Consider the following 16850-nt stretch of genomic DNA (forward strand, 5'->3'; position numbering starts at 1 on the left):
CATAACTACAGGTAATTAAAAATATATATATATGATAGCTTTGATATTTGCACACCTATTAAACACCCGCTCTTAAATTGAGTGGTTCAGATATAACGAATCTGGATATCTTCTTTGGGGTTACAGCAGCTGTTCTTAACTTTTTTCTTGGTGTTGAGACAGGGTTTCTCTGCATAAGAGCCCTGGCTGACCTCGAACTCACGGAGATTTACCTGCTCTTGTCTCCCGAGTGCTGGGATTAAAGGCCTATGCCGCCAGGCCGGGCAGTTCTCAACCTTCCTAATGCTGTAACCCTTTAATACAATTCCTCATGCTGTGGTGACCCCAAACCATAAAATCATTTCATTGCCACTTCATAACTATAAATTTGCTACTGTTATGAATCATAATGTAAATAGCTTATATGCGGGATATGTGACCCCTGGGCATGTTGTGACCCACATTCAGAGAATGTGGGCTCCAGGGAGATGAGACAGACAGACATCAAACCACAAGCAAATAAACCCTGCGACGCAGAGGCCTCAGTGAAAGCGCTACACACAGCCGCTACCCCGTGGGTCACTCAGACCATAAGAAGGCACGACAGGGGTGGTGAACCAGAGCAGGCCACACCATGCAGGACAGGTGAGAGCTGGAGAGAGGTGGCGTAGTGATCAAGAGCACCGGCCGCTCTTCCAAAGGACTGGCTTTCAATGCCCAGCACCCACATGAGCGCTCCCAGCCACCTGTAACTCCAGCTCCAAGGGGATCTGTCACCCTTTCTGCCCTCCACGGGCACTGTACACACATGGTGCACAGACACGCATGCCGATGAAACACCCGTGTGCATTCAATAAACGTAAATCAACCTAAAAAGAACATTTAAAAAAAAAAAAAAAAAAGACAGGTTGAAATTCTAACCCTTGCAACCATAAATGTGACATGGAAATGAAATCTTGGCAGAAGTTGTGCTGACATCACACTGAGTTCAGATGGACCTGTTCCGGTGACTTCTGTCATTACTCAGAGGGAAACTGGGCGGAGACATACCCCAGGATGGAGGCAAAGCCACAAACCCTGGGAGCCACCAGAAGCCTGGGAGGCAAGACGGGTGGGCGAGGCAGGAGCAGGAAGGGGTCTTGCCTAGAGCCGCAGAGGCAGTGTGGCTCTCCAGACCGCCTGACCTCAGCCTTCGGAACTGTGAAATCCGTTCTGCTCTTTGAAGTCCCATCTGTGGTTCTTCATTAGCTCGGCCCTGAGAATGTACCCGGGAAAAGTTGTAGGCTACACAGTTCGTGTGTATCTTGTCTCAGAGAGGGGCGTGAAGAGGCAGGGTTCTGGACCAAGTTCCAACTTGAGGTTTCTATCCAGCCAGCCCTTACCTTAGTAAGCTGGTAGGGAGCTTCGCATTTGAAACCGAGTAATAGTGAATCCCTGGGCTACACCCACATCCCAAGCTGACAGGATCGGGTCCCGGGTCCGGTATCAGCAAGGGTTATTTTCTTTTTAAAGGAGTGCACCAGGAGCAGCTCTCAACGTCCCTGTGGATGGCCAACAGGGGCTCTGTAAGCATTTGGGGCATGCTGCAGGGTGTTTACGCAGCTGGTCTTCAAGGTGGAAACTCAATCCTCCCCACACTCCACACTAATACAACTGCCACGGCGTGTCTGCAAGCCGGAGGGCGCCGGGCCGGAGGGCGCCGGGCCGGAGGGCGCCGGGCCGGAGGGCGCCGGGCCGGAGGGCGCCGGGCCGGAGGGCGCCAAGCCAGAGGGCGCCAAGCCAGAGGGCGCGCCTTCATATGCCCTGAGATGGCAGTCTGAACATTTCCGTGCTGAAGGGACATAAAGCACTCACCATTAGTGGACTGCCACTGACCCTGGCCCACTGAGATCCGGGTCACCCTGGGCAGAACCGCCCAGCCACCGAGTGGCGCCTGCAGCTGAGTGAAAGGCCCTGTGCATGTACATAATGTAGAGATCAAAAGCCCACAGTTCCTAGCACCAAGGAGCAAACCCAGGTCTCTCCCAGCCTCGCAAAGCCCCCAGGGCCCACCTAAGAGCCACGTGAGCACTCAGTCACCTGCCTGGCACAGGCACCACCTCCCACCCGCTCCACGGGCACCCAAGTGTTCCAGCACCCATCACTGCCTCCCCCGCTGCTGTCAACACAAACACCCACACCCAGGCAGGAAGCAAAAATAACCAGGCGCCTCCTGGCCTGCCTCATACCTCATTCCCCTCCCCAGGCTTCTTCCCTCCCCCACACCTCTGGAGGCACCTGATGGGGGAGAAGGCGGTGGGCCACAGGTCCCCGCTGGGCTTTGTCTATGCTGTCACTTAAAGTCAGAGTGCCTTCCTTGGGAGAAGCCTGCATTAAGTGTTCCTCTCCGCAGGGCAGCTCCGCCACCTGCAATAACAGTTCCTTCTAGCAGCCAGTTCCTAGGTGCCTGCAGAGCCTGCCAAACCTCCCAGATGAGTGAGCCCATAAACAGCTCCCCAGTTCTCCAGCCTTCCTCAGCCCAAGACGTGATTCCAAGCATGGACATTAATGGTGAGGCATAGAGTAAAAAGTGACCCCTCTACCAGGAACGCTCAGGCCAGACCCAGCATCTTCCGGAGGCTCAGTCACCACAGGCATCAAACCTGGGGCTGGACGTGCCCCCCCCAAGAGGTGCACTCAAGCCCTAAGTCCTAGAACCCGTGAATGCGACAGGTTGGCGGGAAGGCAAAGGAATGAAACAGCAAGGACAGTCCCAGACAGTGAAGTCTGAAATGAAGGGCCAGCCGATTCTTTCTCCCGTCTCCCAGCAACCCAAGCTGCGCCAAATCCTGACCTCGGCGGCGCCTCAGCTGCCCTCACCGTGAAAAGTATATGACAACCACACTGAATTCATAAACTATGAAAACCACACAAAGTAATATCAACCACGTACTGAATGCCTGGCACGGGCTCCAAGCCTAAGCAAGGGTTTATGTCGCCAAGACATGCATATCTTCATCATATGGTGACATCACCCAAACCCTGGACGCTAAAATTCTCCAAAGTCCCAAAAAGGGGGAACGGGGAGATTTAGTAATACCAAGGAAATATTCTTAAATTATTAAAAACCATAGCTTCAACCTGGTTGCTAGGGTAAGGAAAACTGGCTTTAAGAAAATCTAATTTGAGAATGCATTTGAGGTGACAGCAGGGACTATCCCTGGCCAGAAGTACAGGAGGACGGCACTTTGTGGTCCCGCGGCAGCCACAGACGGGGAGATTTCCCTGATAGATGCCGGGGCATACGGAGGAAATGCTTTCTACACTTTTTACATGCTTTTCATGGCAGAATCTTTCCCGCCACTATTTCCGATTTTTGGTTGAGTGGCTGAATGGCTGCAGTTTGGTTTGGGGTTTTTTGTTTTGTTTTGTTTTGTTTTTTGGCTATTGCAGCATAAGTCTGTTTTGTTTTGTTTTGTTTTGGGGGGGCTCATCACATAACCCAGGTTAGCCTTAAACTCCCGATCTTTTCCTGCCCCTAGCTACTAAGTGTTGGGGCTACAGGTGCCTGCCACCATATCAGACTTACAACTGTCTGTGTGTATGTGCGTGTGTGAAAACATGCATATGCATGTGAGCAAGGGGAGCTTACATGTGTGTGTGGTTGCATGTGCCCACATGTATACGAGGCCAGAAGATAAACTCAGGTGTCAATATTGAGAACGTCACTGAACTTGACTGCGTGTTCCTGCGTGCATGTGTCGTGCATACCTAGAGTATGCAGGTGTACACACCCGTGTGAGCTCACGAAGGAGACGTCAGATTCCTCTTTCTCTCCATCTCATTGTTTCTCAGTGATCACGATTTCAGGTAGGCTGGCTGGCGAGCTCCTGGAAGCTGCCTGTCTCTACCAAGTAATGCTAGGATTATAGGCACGCCCGATTCTCTTTCACAGACGCTGAGGCATCCAATACAGGTCCTTCCTGCTTGCAAGTGTGATGGCTCATTTCAGCTGTCTACTCCATGAGATAGAGTACAACATGATAGGACTCCTAGGAGGCTGGGGTGGGGGAGAGGCGCCTTGATTGACTTCACTAAAGTGGAGGACCCACCCACCGTGGATGACACCCTTCCCCAGGCTAGGATCACGGTACACAAAGGAGAAAGGAGAGAGAGCTGAGCACAGCAGTCATCAGCATCTGCACCCTGGCTTGGATGCAGCAGCCTGAGGTTCCTACGACGGGGTCTCACCGCCAGCATAGAGGGTACCCTTGAACTGTGAGACACAATGTAACTCTCTCTCTTAACCTGCTTTTGTTGGGATACTGTGGTGGTTTGAAGGAAAATGGCTCCCAAAGGGAGCGACACTATTCACTGTTTGGAGGTGTGGTCTTGTTGTAGGGAGTGTGTCACTGTGGGGGCGGGCTTTGTGGTCTCTTTCTCTCAAGCTTCCCTTAGTCTGACAGCCAGTCTACTTCCTATTGCCTGTAAGATGTAGGACCCTCAGCTCCAGCATCATGCCTGCCTGCACACCGCCATGCTGCCTGTCGTGAAACTGTAAGTGAACCACCCCGATTAAATGTTTTCTTTGTAAGAACTGCCAGGGCCATGGTGTGTCTTCACAGCCACAGAGACCCTAAGACAGATACTCAATAACGTCAGCAGACACAGTAGGTAAGACACGGAAACTCTAAGACAGATACTCAATAACGTCAACAGATACAGTAGGTAAGACACAGAGACCCTAAGACAGATCCTCAACAACGTCAACAGACACAGTAGGTAAGACACGGAAACCCTAAGACAGATACTCAACAACGTCAACAGATACAGTAGGTAAGACACAGAGACCCTAAGACAGATACTCAACAACGTCAACAGACACAGTAGGTAAGACACGGAAACCCTAAGACAGATACTCAACAACATCAACAGACACAGTAGGTAAGACACGGAAACCCTAAGACAGATACTCAACAACGTCAACAGACACAGTAGGTAAGACACGGAAACCCTAAGACAGATACTCAACAACGTCAACAGATACAGTAGGTAAGACACGGAGACCCTAAGACAGATACTCAACAACGTCAACAGATACAGTAGGTAAGACACGGAGACCCTAAGACAGATACTCAACAACATCAACAGACACAGTAGGTAAGACACAGAAAGAGCTGTGGACCAGCTAGACCAGCTCAGCCCTCACCATTATTTTTGAGCAGGGTGAGGGGCTCCTCTCATTGGCCAAGAGCTCACCCATTAGGCTAGGCTGGCTGTTCTGTGAGCCTAAGGGAGTCACCTCTCTGCAATGCTGGGACAGCAAGAGCATGCCAAATCACTTGTTCTTTGCATGGGTTCCAGAGCTCAAACACACGCCACCTACTGACCTCCTCAGCCCCCACCAATACCAGCTCAACAAGGCTAAAAACCAACAAATGGCCTTGTGTCTCACACTCTGAAAAGCGTGGACACTGCCTTCTGTGAGCCCCTTCGCTTTCTTTCAATGCCCAGAATATTCCACTGCGGCCAAATTCTGAGGAAAATGCACAGAATCTATTTCCCAAAAGCAGTCTTCTGTAAACCAAGCTATTGGTCTATTTTCTGTGCTGCAATTAGCCACTCTTCTCCTGGCTGCAACAAGTTCCCCACCTCAATTAACCCAGTCTAGAAACTTCCTCACAGGCATGCCCACAGGCTGTCTCCTAGGAGACTCTAGACCTGTCAAGTTAATGCTCAGAATCAACCACCACAACAGCCAAGCTAAAATGTTCTAGAATAAGCTGCACAAAACTAGAGGGTTTTAGGAAGGAAAGGGGGGAGGGAGGGAGGGGGGAGGGAAGGAGGGAGGGAGGGGGAGGGAGGGAGCAGGGTATGGTAGCCCATGCCTGGAGTCTCAGCACTTGGTAGGCTGAGAAGAAGGCAGGGTTGAAGCCCATTCTCTGATACATGCAAGCTTGAAGCCAACTTGGCTACACCCACCCTGTCTCAATAAACAATGAGAGAACATGTCTCGAGAGGCTGACACAGCTCTGCTCTGTGTTATCAGTAAGGGTTACATCCACCCTTTCAAACATCATTCTCCATTTTTAATAGAAGCGCTTTGTTTTGTTCCATCTGGATTTATACATCTGATTACACACACACACACACACACACACACACACACACACACCATACACACAAATGATCTCTGCATCTGAAACTACTTAGCAGTTGGTAAATAGGAGTTTAATCCTCACAGTAACTCTATGAAATAAACTTTCTATAATAGTGTGCCCATTTGACAGGTGAGGAAACCAAGACTCAATGGGGCTGGGATTCACGTCCAAGCATCTGAGCTTAATGTGCGAACCCACGAGGCTCTCCTGAGACTTCGTTTCTCTGTGTGATGCCTACGTTCACAGTTAGGCAGATTTCCTTCTTTACACACAGGGTTCCACTATACTGCCCCAGCTGTCCAAGGACTCAGAGATCCCTAAATCTCTTGAATGTCAACGCTGCCATGTTGACATGTAAATACGTCATTACCACATACAGCACCCAGAAGGGGGACGCTCACTGTCAGTGAGTCCCCATGCCTCCCACATCTAGAATCACAGTCGATACCCTCAGTCAACATTCCAAAGAAAAGCTTGTATGTCCATGTTTGTTGCTGCCGTGTTCACAACAGCTTAAACAAAAAAACAGAATCAGCCAAAGTGTCCGTTTGTTAACGGAAGGATCAAGAAAACATGGTATATGCACACGATGGAGTCTGTAAAAAAAAGTGGATGTAAGTGACTGGCTGTGAAATACACCAGGTTCGGGAAGACAAACAGCAAGTTTTCCCCATTGACTAATGAGATCGCTCTCACAGATAACAGAGTAAAAGAGATAGCGCACGGACTAGAGAGATGCCTCAGCGGTTAGGAGCCCACAGTGCTCTTGCAGAGGACCTAAGTTCAATTCCCAGCAACACCCATCTCACGTCTCACAAATGGTCTGTAAGGCTCCAGGGGACCCAATGCCCTCTATGTACACACCCACACACATACACATAATTCGAAATGAAATAAAATCTTATTTTAAAGAGAAAGATGGTTGATTCTGAAGCCAAAAAAATTAGTGACCATGGCCCAGCACACAGATTTTAAGTTTCTCCAAATAACACGTTCCAATGATGTAGCAGTCTGATGAAGTTTTTAAAATAACGGAACAAAAAAGTCAGCACACAGTTCAAACACATTGGTGGGTACAGCAGGTAGGTGGGCTCCAGCCCAGTAGGGACAGTTCTGCAGTGGCCTCAGATGCTGTCTCAGCCTAACAGTCACAGAGATGTTAGGTCACACACAGAGGACAATAAATGACCACTACACAGGCTAAAGAAGCTCCAACGTAATTGGGCCCAGACTTGCAACATTCCAACCCCTCTACACCACTGAAATTCTAGTCTGTGAACTAACCTTGGTAGTCATGTTCCCATCAATCACATATAGACCCTAAATCTGTGTGTGTGTGTGTGTATGTGTGTGTGTGTCTGTGTGTACGTGTATGTATGTGTGTACGTGTGTACGTGCGTGTGTGTATGTGTGTCTGTGTGTGTGCGTATGTGTGTACGTGTGTATATCTGTGTGTACGTGTGTGTACACGTGTGTGTGTGTGTTCGTGAGTGTGTGTGTACGTGTGTGTATGTCTGTGTGTGTGCGTGTGTGTATGTGTGTGTATGTCTGTGTGTGTGCGTGTACGTGTGTGCGCGTGTGTGTACACGTGTGTGCGCGTGTGTGCGCGTGTGTGTGGTGAGAGCGGAAAGGCAGCCATGACATGAAAGGAAGAAGCAAGAGGAGAGAAGGGAAGGGGGAGGGGCAGTGAGAAGCAGAAATGGAAAACGTGACTTGAGAGCAGAAGAGGGGATTTTTGGAGGAAGAGGGGACCAACAAGGACACAGGGCCAGAAACGGGCACAGAAAGGAGTAAGAACAAAATATAATGGCAAACACATTAATAAAATTTGCACTCTAGCTTTTTTTAATTGAAATATAAATAATATATTTAAAAAGAAATTAGGCCCCTAGAAGTCTAGACAGTTTTTGTTTGTTTGTTTTTGTTTTTGTTTTTCGAGACAATGTTTCTCTGTGGCTTTGGAGTCAGACCTGGAACTAGGGAACTCGCTCTGTAGACCAGGCTGGCCTCAAACTCACAGAGATCCTCCTGCCTCTACCTCCCCAGTGCTGGGATTAAAGGCATGGCGTCTAGACAGTTTTATGGAGAGCAAATACCTACACTTATTCGGCAGGAATCTCCTACCTCTTCTTGGTAAGCTCCATTGCTATCCAATCCATCCTACTTACAAAATCAGAGTCCAGCATAGCCACACAGAGGGGCATCTGGGGGGAAACCCATCTCAAACCCTGCTCCCATCCCACCCTCCTCTACCCACCCTTCCACTTCAGGGTGGAAGACTGGAAACTGAGACCACACTATCTAGACTGCAACCAAAGACTTTTGCACCCAACAGGAATGCAACCCCAGCTGTTCCCAGCTGAGGAGGTAAAACTTATGCAGTCACACTGGCTCAGCTAGAGCCTGCAAACTCTAGACTTCTGCCTTGGGTTCCAAAGGTGAGCACCAACTCCTCAGCCAAGAATGCAATTAACTGAGCAAAATGCCAGTTGATATGACTTTGCTTCTTTGAAAACAGGATCTCACTTTGTAGCTCTTGCTAGCATGAAACTCACTGTGTAGACCAGGCTGGCCGCTAACTCACAGAGATCCACCTGCTTCTTTCTCCCAAGTGCTGGGCCTTTGATATGAATTTTACTACCTAAGTCCCAGGATGATTGGCAGTAGAGCCTGGAACATGTTGTCCCTGTAGATCAGCGGTCCTCACCCTTCCTAACGCCTGCGAACCCCGGCCACAAAATTACTTTTGTCGCTGCTTCACAACTGTAATTTTGCTGCTGTTATGAATCATAATGTAAATATTTTAGAGACAGGTTTGCCAAAGGGGTTGTGACCCTCAGATTTAGAACCCTTACTGTAGACAGAGCTGCAATGCTGTCTGCCAGAAGCCAGCTTCCTGAAGCTTGCACATAGCTAGAACCATGGACTAAGGATCACTACGTTCCAGAACACTCCTGTTAGGAGTTAGGAGACCGTGAAATGAGACGGGCACTTCATTCCCCCTTCCTTCCTTCATTCCCCCTTCCTTCATTCATTCCCCCTTCCTTCATTCATTCCCCCTTCCTTCCTTCATTCCCCCTTCCTTCCTTCATTCCCCCTTCCTTCCTTCATTCCCCCTTCCTTCCTTCATTCCCCCTTCCTTCATTCATTCCCCATTGGTTGGTTTTACCACATCCATGCACAGCAGCTTCCAAACCCACTTTAGAGGCTCTAACCTTTCAGTGAGCCAAGGGTCTGTTTACAAGACTGGGATAAAGGACACGATTAGCTTGCAGAAATGTCTGCACTATCATAGATGGCTACACAAGATGACTACCCTACAGGTATGGCCAACTCTCATCCCACATCCAGCTCATGTGGCTCAACACAAACTCGTACACTTATTTTGAACAGGAGATCATGTACATGTGTGTGGTGTGTGTGTTTCTGTGTGTTTAAGTCCACTGAACATTCTTCTGGTTCCCACAGCACACATGTGGACGTCAGAGGTCAACCATAGGAGTCAGTGTGCCCTTTCACCTCCGGGTCTCAGGGATGGCTGCAGAGAAAACGCCCTTGCTTGGCTTTGGTTAAACTTGCAATAGATGGGAATCCACTGTGAGGCTCCTGCCAGAAAGGAGGGGAACAGACACAGGCCGAGATGAAGGTGACTCCGCCCACTGCATGGACCTCCCCGTAGCTCCCTTCCTCCCTAAGACTTCTCAGGCTGGTGACATGCTCAGTGGGTAAAGACGCTTGTCCCCAACCCTAAGGACATGATTTGGATCCCAGAAAGACCTGGGAATTCTGCAGAATGAGACCAAAATTTCCACGGAGCACAGACCTCGACAGGAATGAGCACATGGCTCCCATTCATGGCCATTATTTGAAGTCATTCCAAAACGTTAGCTGTGTGCTGGGAGTGACGGTAGCTGGTGTCACCAGCAGCTCAATGGGGACCGTGGAACTGAACCACTCCCAAGAATTACCAAACAAAGGCAATTCCCTTAGAGTAATTAACCTGAACATCTGGTGTGATGCCTTTTTGCCTCATCAGAGTCGCTATCTCAAATCTCAGTCTTGCAAAACTCAACACACCAGCTGGTGAGATGGTTCAGCAGGTGAGGCGCTTGCTGCTAACACTGATGACCTGAGTTCAATCCCTGGGACCCAACCCAGCTCTCACACACACACACACACACACACACACACACACACACGGTCAAGAAGAGAATTGCACACACACAAAATAAACACATTTTTAAAAAAAGAACAACACACTACATCAGTACTACACAGCTTCACCTATTGAAGATATAAACAGACAAAAGCACAGTACATTTGTAACTACCAGACAATAGGTAGTGGGATTCTCTCTCAGCCAGGCCTCACATGGCACAAGGCTGTGATTAGAGGCACAATTCCAGTGCACTTTCAGAGTGTACCCATTTCCAGTTGGGGGATGCCAATGAGCAGTAGCGTGCACCTTGCACACTCAAGACCTGAGTTTGGTCCCCAGCACTGAATGCAAACCAAAGAGCTCACAATACACATATACACACACACTCACACTACACACACACATACTCACACTCAGTCACTCACACTCTCACAGACACTCACTACACACACTCAGACACACACTCTCACACTCACAGACACACATACACTCTCACACACTCACGCACTCATACACACACTCAGACACTCACATAGACTCACACACACTCTCACAGACACACACATTCAATCACACACTCACACACACTCAATCACTCACACTCACTCACACTCACTCACACACACTCACTCATACTCACACACGCACTCACACTCACACACTCGCACACACACACACACACACACCCCAAGCTTTCAGCCTTCACTGCCTCGTCCAGTTTTCCCCTTTTCTCACTAGAGCCTGTGTTTGTGATTGATAAATGAAACCGATCTACTTGCCACCTTTCAATCTGTCTCTCTTACAGACTACTGTAGAGGCCCTCGGCAGGCATTCCAACATGCAAAAAGAAAAAGACGTTTGCCTCTTACAACAGGCAGCGGGAAGAGGCAATGGCTGGAACCCTGCCTAAACCTTGGGAAAGCACACACTTTCTCGCCACCCTGATGTGAACATCGATTTTGGACATCTGGCCTCAGACCTAGGAAAGAATGTTAGTACTGTTCTTGACCACGAAACTGCGGCTTAGGTAACTAATACCCTCATTAGTCACTCCTTTTATTTTTCTCAAAAGCAATGTACACGAGCCGTCTTAGCGCCATTGTGTGAACAAGGAGGGCTGGACTCCTGGGTGGAGCAACATGCCCAAAGCCTCAGGCATGGGGCAGAGCCAGCTATGGACCACATGCATCCCTGCCACCTTCTCAAAGCGCCTTGGTGGCTTCAATTACCTGACATGTTTCTGGCCTTCAGGAGTAACCTGGGAAACAACTGCCTGGGTAATATCATTTGGGGGGAACAAAAACTAAAACAAATATCCTCCAATTTCAAGAAAAGAACCAACACCAATCACAAAAGCATCGGGGAGGAAGTTCCAGAACATACTATTAGACTGTCCAAAGGCCCCAAGTAACTGTGCAGCCACCACCCTCTTCTCGGGGTCACTGCTCTTCTTGCGGTTTTAATGTATGACACCGCAGGTCTATGACTTTGGACCCACAGTTCCCAGCTTGTGGCACTGTTCCGGGAGGCTGTGGAACCTCTGAAGGATGGGTCATGGCTGATGGGCACAGGTCAGTGCACAGGCTTTGACCAAGTCAACCTCTCTGCCCCTGATCTGCTGAGGCGTGCCCAAGCAGTTGTCACCAGCTCTCGATGCCACAAAGCTGCGTGCCCGCCACCATGCTATCCCCACTGTGTCTCCAGAAACAAGCCTCTTCTAAACGGCTTCCCATGGCCTCCTTGACCACAGAGCTATTTAAAGAAAAGCTGCAGACGGCCTCCACTAAGACTTCTCTCCTGTTGTAATAACACCAGAACTACAGCTTCAAATCCAGGAGCACACATTACGTGTGCAGGCCTCCGGTGCTCCTGACAGGCTGCTGCTAGCTCCCTGCCGTGGAGGACTGTGGGTAGCGGAGAGTCTCACCAAGTACACCCCTCTCCACTCCAGTCTGAAACCCACCTTCACGCTTCCCTATAACACCGACCCTGTGAATAACCCCTGGTGGGGTGTATGAAATACCATCCGTTGAGCACACACCTGTGGAGACCATGATTCTAGTAAGGGCTAGGAAAGATGTAGTGACAGCTCCCAGAAGGACATGGTACCCTGTGGAATAACCACAAGGAAACGAAAGGGTGCTCAGCACCCAGGGTCCCAAGGGACGTGCAAACCAAGCACCAAAGTGACATCATTCCACACCCACCCAGACAGTCACGGTCAAATGGGGGGTGGGGTGCGGGGTGTCGGGATGTGGAGCCCTGGTGGTGCAGCCCAGGAAAGAGCGCATGGTTCATCACGAAATTCAACCAAATTTACAGAATTCCACTGCAATCCAGCAATCCCAACTCTGGGTGAAGACAGCAGGAACCCCTGATAGACACACCATTATTCATGGATGCCGGCAGTTGCAAGGGTGGCTGGAGAGACGGCTCGGAGGTTAAGGACCATGACTGCTATAACACTGGTCCTGATTGGCTCCCGGCACCCACACTGAACTGCTGACAACCACCTACAACTCTAGCTCCAGGGAATCCAGTGTCCTCTTCTGGTTTCTGAAAGTGTCTACATTCCTGTGTGTACTCTCACATACACAATAAACAAATAAGCCTTTTGGGTTTTGTTTTTTGATACAGGGTTTCTCTGTGTAGTCCTGGCTGTCCTGGAACTTGCTTTGTAGACCAGGCTGGCCTTGAACTCACAGAGATCCACATGTCTTTGCTTCCCAAGTGCTGGGATTGAAGGTGTGCACCACCACATCTGGCTAATAAATGTTTTGTTTTGTTTTGTTTGTTTTTTAAACGATGGAAGCAATCGTGTATCTGGAAAAGGAAAGTGGCAGATCTGAACAATGGAATGTTACTCAGCCTCAACATGGAAGGCAATCCTAACACACACTACAACACAGATGAAACCTGAAGACACTGAGGCCCAGTAAAACGAGCCAGAAGCAAATGCCAAATACTCAACTCCAGCTCTGTGACGTAGGCTCCAGCCAAATACTCAACTCCAGCTCTGTGACGTAGGCTCCAGCCAAATACTCAACTCCAGCTCTGTGACGTAGGCCTACGTAGTCAAGCCCTGAGATAAAGAAAGGTGGTCTCCAGGGGCTGACTGAAGAGGAGAGAAATGGAGAGTTAATGCTGAATGGATGTCCTTTCCATTTGGGAAGGAGAGAAAGTTCTGGAAATGGTGGTGATGGCTACTTTGTAGATGTACTTAGTGGCAGGGAACCAGACATGAAAAGTGGTTTAAACGATACACTGTATCTCAGACATGGTTAACCACAATAAAAAATCTGAAATAGAGCAACCGGTATTTAAAACATGTTGTGGCTAAGTGTGGCTCAGTGGTGGAGCACTCAGTTAAACATGACTCTGGGTTCAATGCATATCCACAGGGTGAGGTAGGAAGGGAGGGAGGGAGGGAGGGAGGGAGGGAGGGAGGGAGGGAGGGAGGGAGGGAGGGAGAGAAGGAGGGAGGGAGAGAAGAGAGAGGGAGGGAGGGAAGCAGGGAAATAATGCGGTTATAGATGAGGCTTTATTTTTACTTCCTTTCCATCTCCATTCACAAGAGCTGGGAACATAGCTCAGTGGTAGAGCAAGTCTAGATGTTGAAGGCTCTACATTTGATCACCAGTACCAAAAACAGGGGAAAAGTACTTAGTTTAAATTTCCATTCATGAGCCAGGTAGTGGTGGTGTACACCTCTGATCCGAGCACTTGGGAGGCAGAGACAGGCAGATCACTACGAGTTCACGGCCAGCATGGTCTACTGAGTGAGGTTCAGGACAGCCAGGACTATTCACAAAGAAACCCTGTATTAAAAAAAAAAAAAATCTCTTCATGAAATTCCTGTTTTAGACACATGCCCGTGTGTTATCGGGTACCCAGAAGGAAAAGCGTGCCAGTCCCGAGGCATGCCAGCTCATTTATGGTCCACAGCCTCAGGAATTCCCAGGCCTGGGCCTTGTGTAGTAACGACCTTTTCCACTTTTGTAACATGAATTATCACAAAGTGAAAATCCAGTACCCACTCCACGTTTATGAAATCCATTCCTTTCGGCCAGCTGAAGCAACAGGGGCAGCCAAAGGCACTTCACAGCAATCCTTCTAGATATTTCTATTGCCTATAAGCATAAAGAAACATTCATTATGTAACGGAAGCTGAATTCTTTACTCTCCAGTTCCCAGCACGGGGCCAATTAAATCTCACCTCCTCTAAATGGCAAAGAAACACCTGCCTCGTAAGGTAACCATAAACCCTGAAACAGAACTGGGCCTTAAATGTGTCGGGGCTCAGGCGCTGTGAGCGCGAAAGCACAGCCTGCCCTGAACAGGTGCACCCTGGCCAGCACCGCACACTACCTCTCCCCCCGTATACTCTTCACATAAAACTGCCTTTTATGTGCCTAGCCTAAGACTTCTCTCAACAAGACCACTGTTACCTCTCCCGTCTGCGCGTTAAAGGTATCACCCACAGGCTCACACGCGCTAGACAGCTTTTAACTGACCCATACCCTAGATTTCTTTCTTTCTCGTGTTTTAATAGATGGGGAACCGTGTAGTCCAAGCTGAACTAGAACGCAGGTAGCCAGGAACAAACTTAAACGACAGCTCTTCTTGCCTACTTTCCCCAATACTGGCATTACAGGGGTGTGCTAGACTTGAATTTATGAGTACCAGGTAAGCCACAACCCCAGTGCAAAGGTTTGGTCCTACTTACCTCAACTCCACCACCCTCTTTAAAATGAAAGCCTCATGACAAAATTCTTCTATAAACTGTGTAGGTGTGTCTTTGTCTGTCTGGTACTGGTATATACACATGAGTGCAGGTACCCGATGAGGCCTGAGGATGCCGTACAGCAGGAGTTACAGATGGCTGCCACTGGCCTGCTGTGGGTCCTGGGAAGCAAACCTAGATCCCCTACAAGAGCAGCAAGTGCTCTTATCAACGGAGCCGCCTCTCCAGCTCCGCTCTCCAGCTCCGCTTAGTCCCTACAGTTCTCAGTGAATCTGGGTCTACTTTATGACCAGGTAGCTGGAAACTGGAAGGACTGGCAAAAAATGCCAAGTAGCAATTGTCACTTAAATTCAAAACAAGCTTTCTCTAGTCTTTCCTAGCAACCATTGTAAAGAGCCTGAAAAGTCTGAAACCCCCCTGAAAGCCGGGCTCTGGCTTTCATGTCACAAATGAGAAAGGGAAACAGACACCCACCACTGGGCTCCTTAAAGAGTCCGGGTCAGCAAGGGTTCTAACGGTGAAGAAACCACTCAAGGTGTCCACCATTGTGTGCTATGGAGAAGCCCTCTCATAAATGGAGCCTGGACACAGGACTCACCATCAGTGTGAGTGAGTGGTTCAGGAGTTCTCTAAGAGGATGCTCCTGCACAGACTGCTCTCCCCCAAAGGAAAACAGCTTGGGGCAAATAGATCACTAGCAATCAATCAGTCAAGACTGAACACAGTGATGCCGGAGGGCTTCTTTTAATTCCGCCAATTTAAATAACAATCAGAATGTCTCTTTCCTCTCCGGGTATGGGTATCACGACCAGGAATCTCACTGCAACAAGTTTTTAAGCCACAGCCACAAATTCTAGCACTTATCTTTTGTGTGGGCTTGAGGCTTTGTTTCAGTTTTTGAAACATGATTTTCACATAGCCAAAGCTGGCCTTGAACACACTGTATAAAGAGAAAGACTTTGAATTTCTGGTTCTTCTGCCCACCCGGCTGAGTTCTGGGATTATAGGCCTTTGCCATCCAGTTAAACCTGCCATTTAAAGTTAGAAGAGCCGTACTTTAGCATCCAGTTGTAAAATAAGTTTCAGCATAATCTGAAGGGATGATCATCATGTAAAGCTTTGGATAACCCTGTTATTGTTCCCAATACCGGTGCTGAGCTGTGCCATGGTATGGTGTGGTGTGGTATGCTGTGCCATGGTATGGTGTGGTGTGGTATGCTGTGCCATGGTATGGTGTGGTGTGGTATGCTGTGCCATGGTATGGTGTGGTGTGGTATGCTGTGCCATGGTATGGTGTGGTGTGGTATGCTGTGCCGTGCCATGCTGTGTAATTGAGGAATGGGGTTGATTGGTTAGTTGGAAGTCTGAAGTAAGGTTTTTGGTTGGCTGGGTTGGACTTTTGAGTTTTTTATATTTTTTCCCGGTATATCTATTTACTTGTCTGTATGTTTGTATGTACATGTGTATGTATGTGTATACACAGACCCCAGCACTTGTGTAAAGTCAGAGAACACTTGCAGAGTGGAGATCAACACTCAAACTCCAGCCACTAGGCTTGACAGCGGAGCCTTTGCTTACTGAAATAGGATTTCACTCTGTAGCCCATACTGGCCTTGAACTCATGACCATCCTCCTCCATCACCCTCCCTAGTGCCAGGATTACATACTTGAGTCCCTATGCCCAGCTCCAACAGCATGGTTTAGCTCCTTTGCAAAGCCAGATTCTTACCTGCAAAGGCATAAATCAAACCTAGCATGTAAGCTATATTCATCTTTCTCTTTACAAATGGCATCAAGGAGCAGAGCTATAGCAATGAGACATAAAAAA

This window comes from Phodopus roborovskii, unplaced genomic scaffold, assembly GCF_943737965.1.
Source record: "Phodopus roborovskii unplaced genomic scaffold, PHOROB, whole genome shotgun sequence".
Classification (NCBI taxonomy): Eukaryota; Metazoa; Chordata; class Mammalia; order Rodentia; family Cricetidae; genus Phodopus; species Phodopus roborovskii.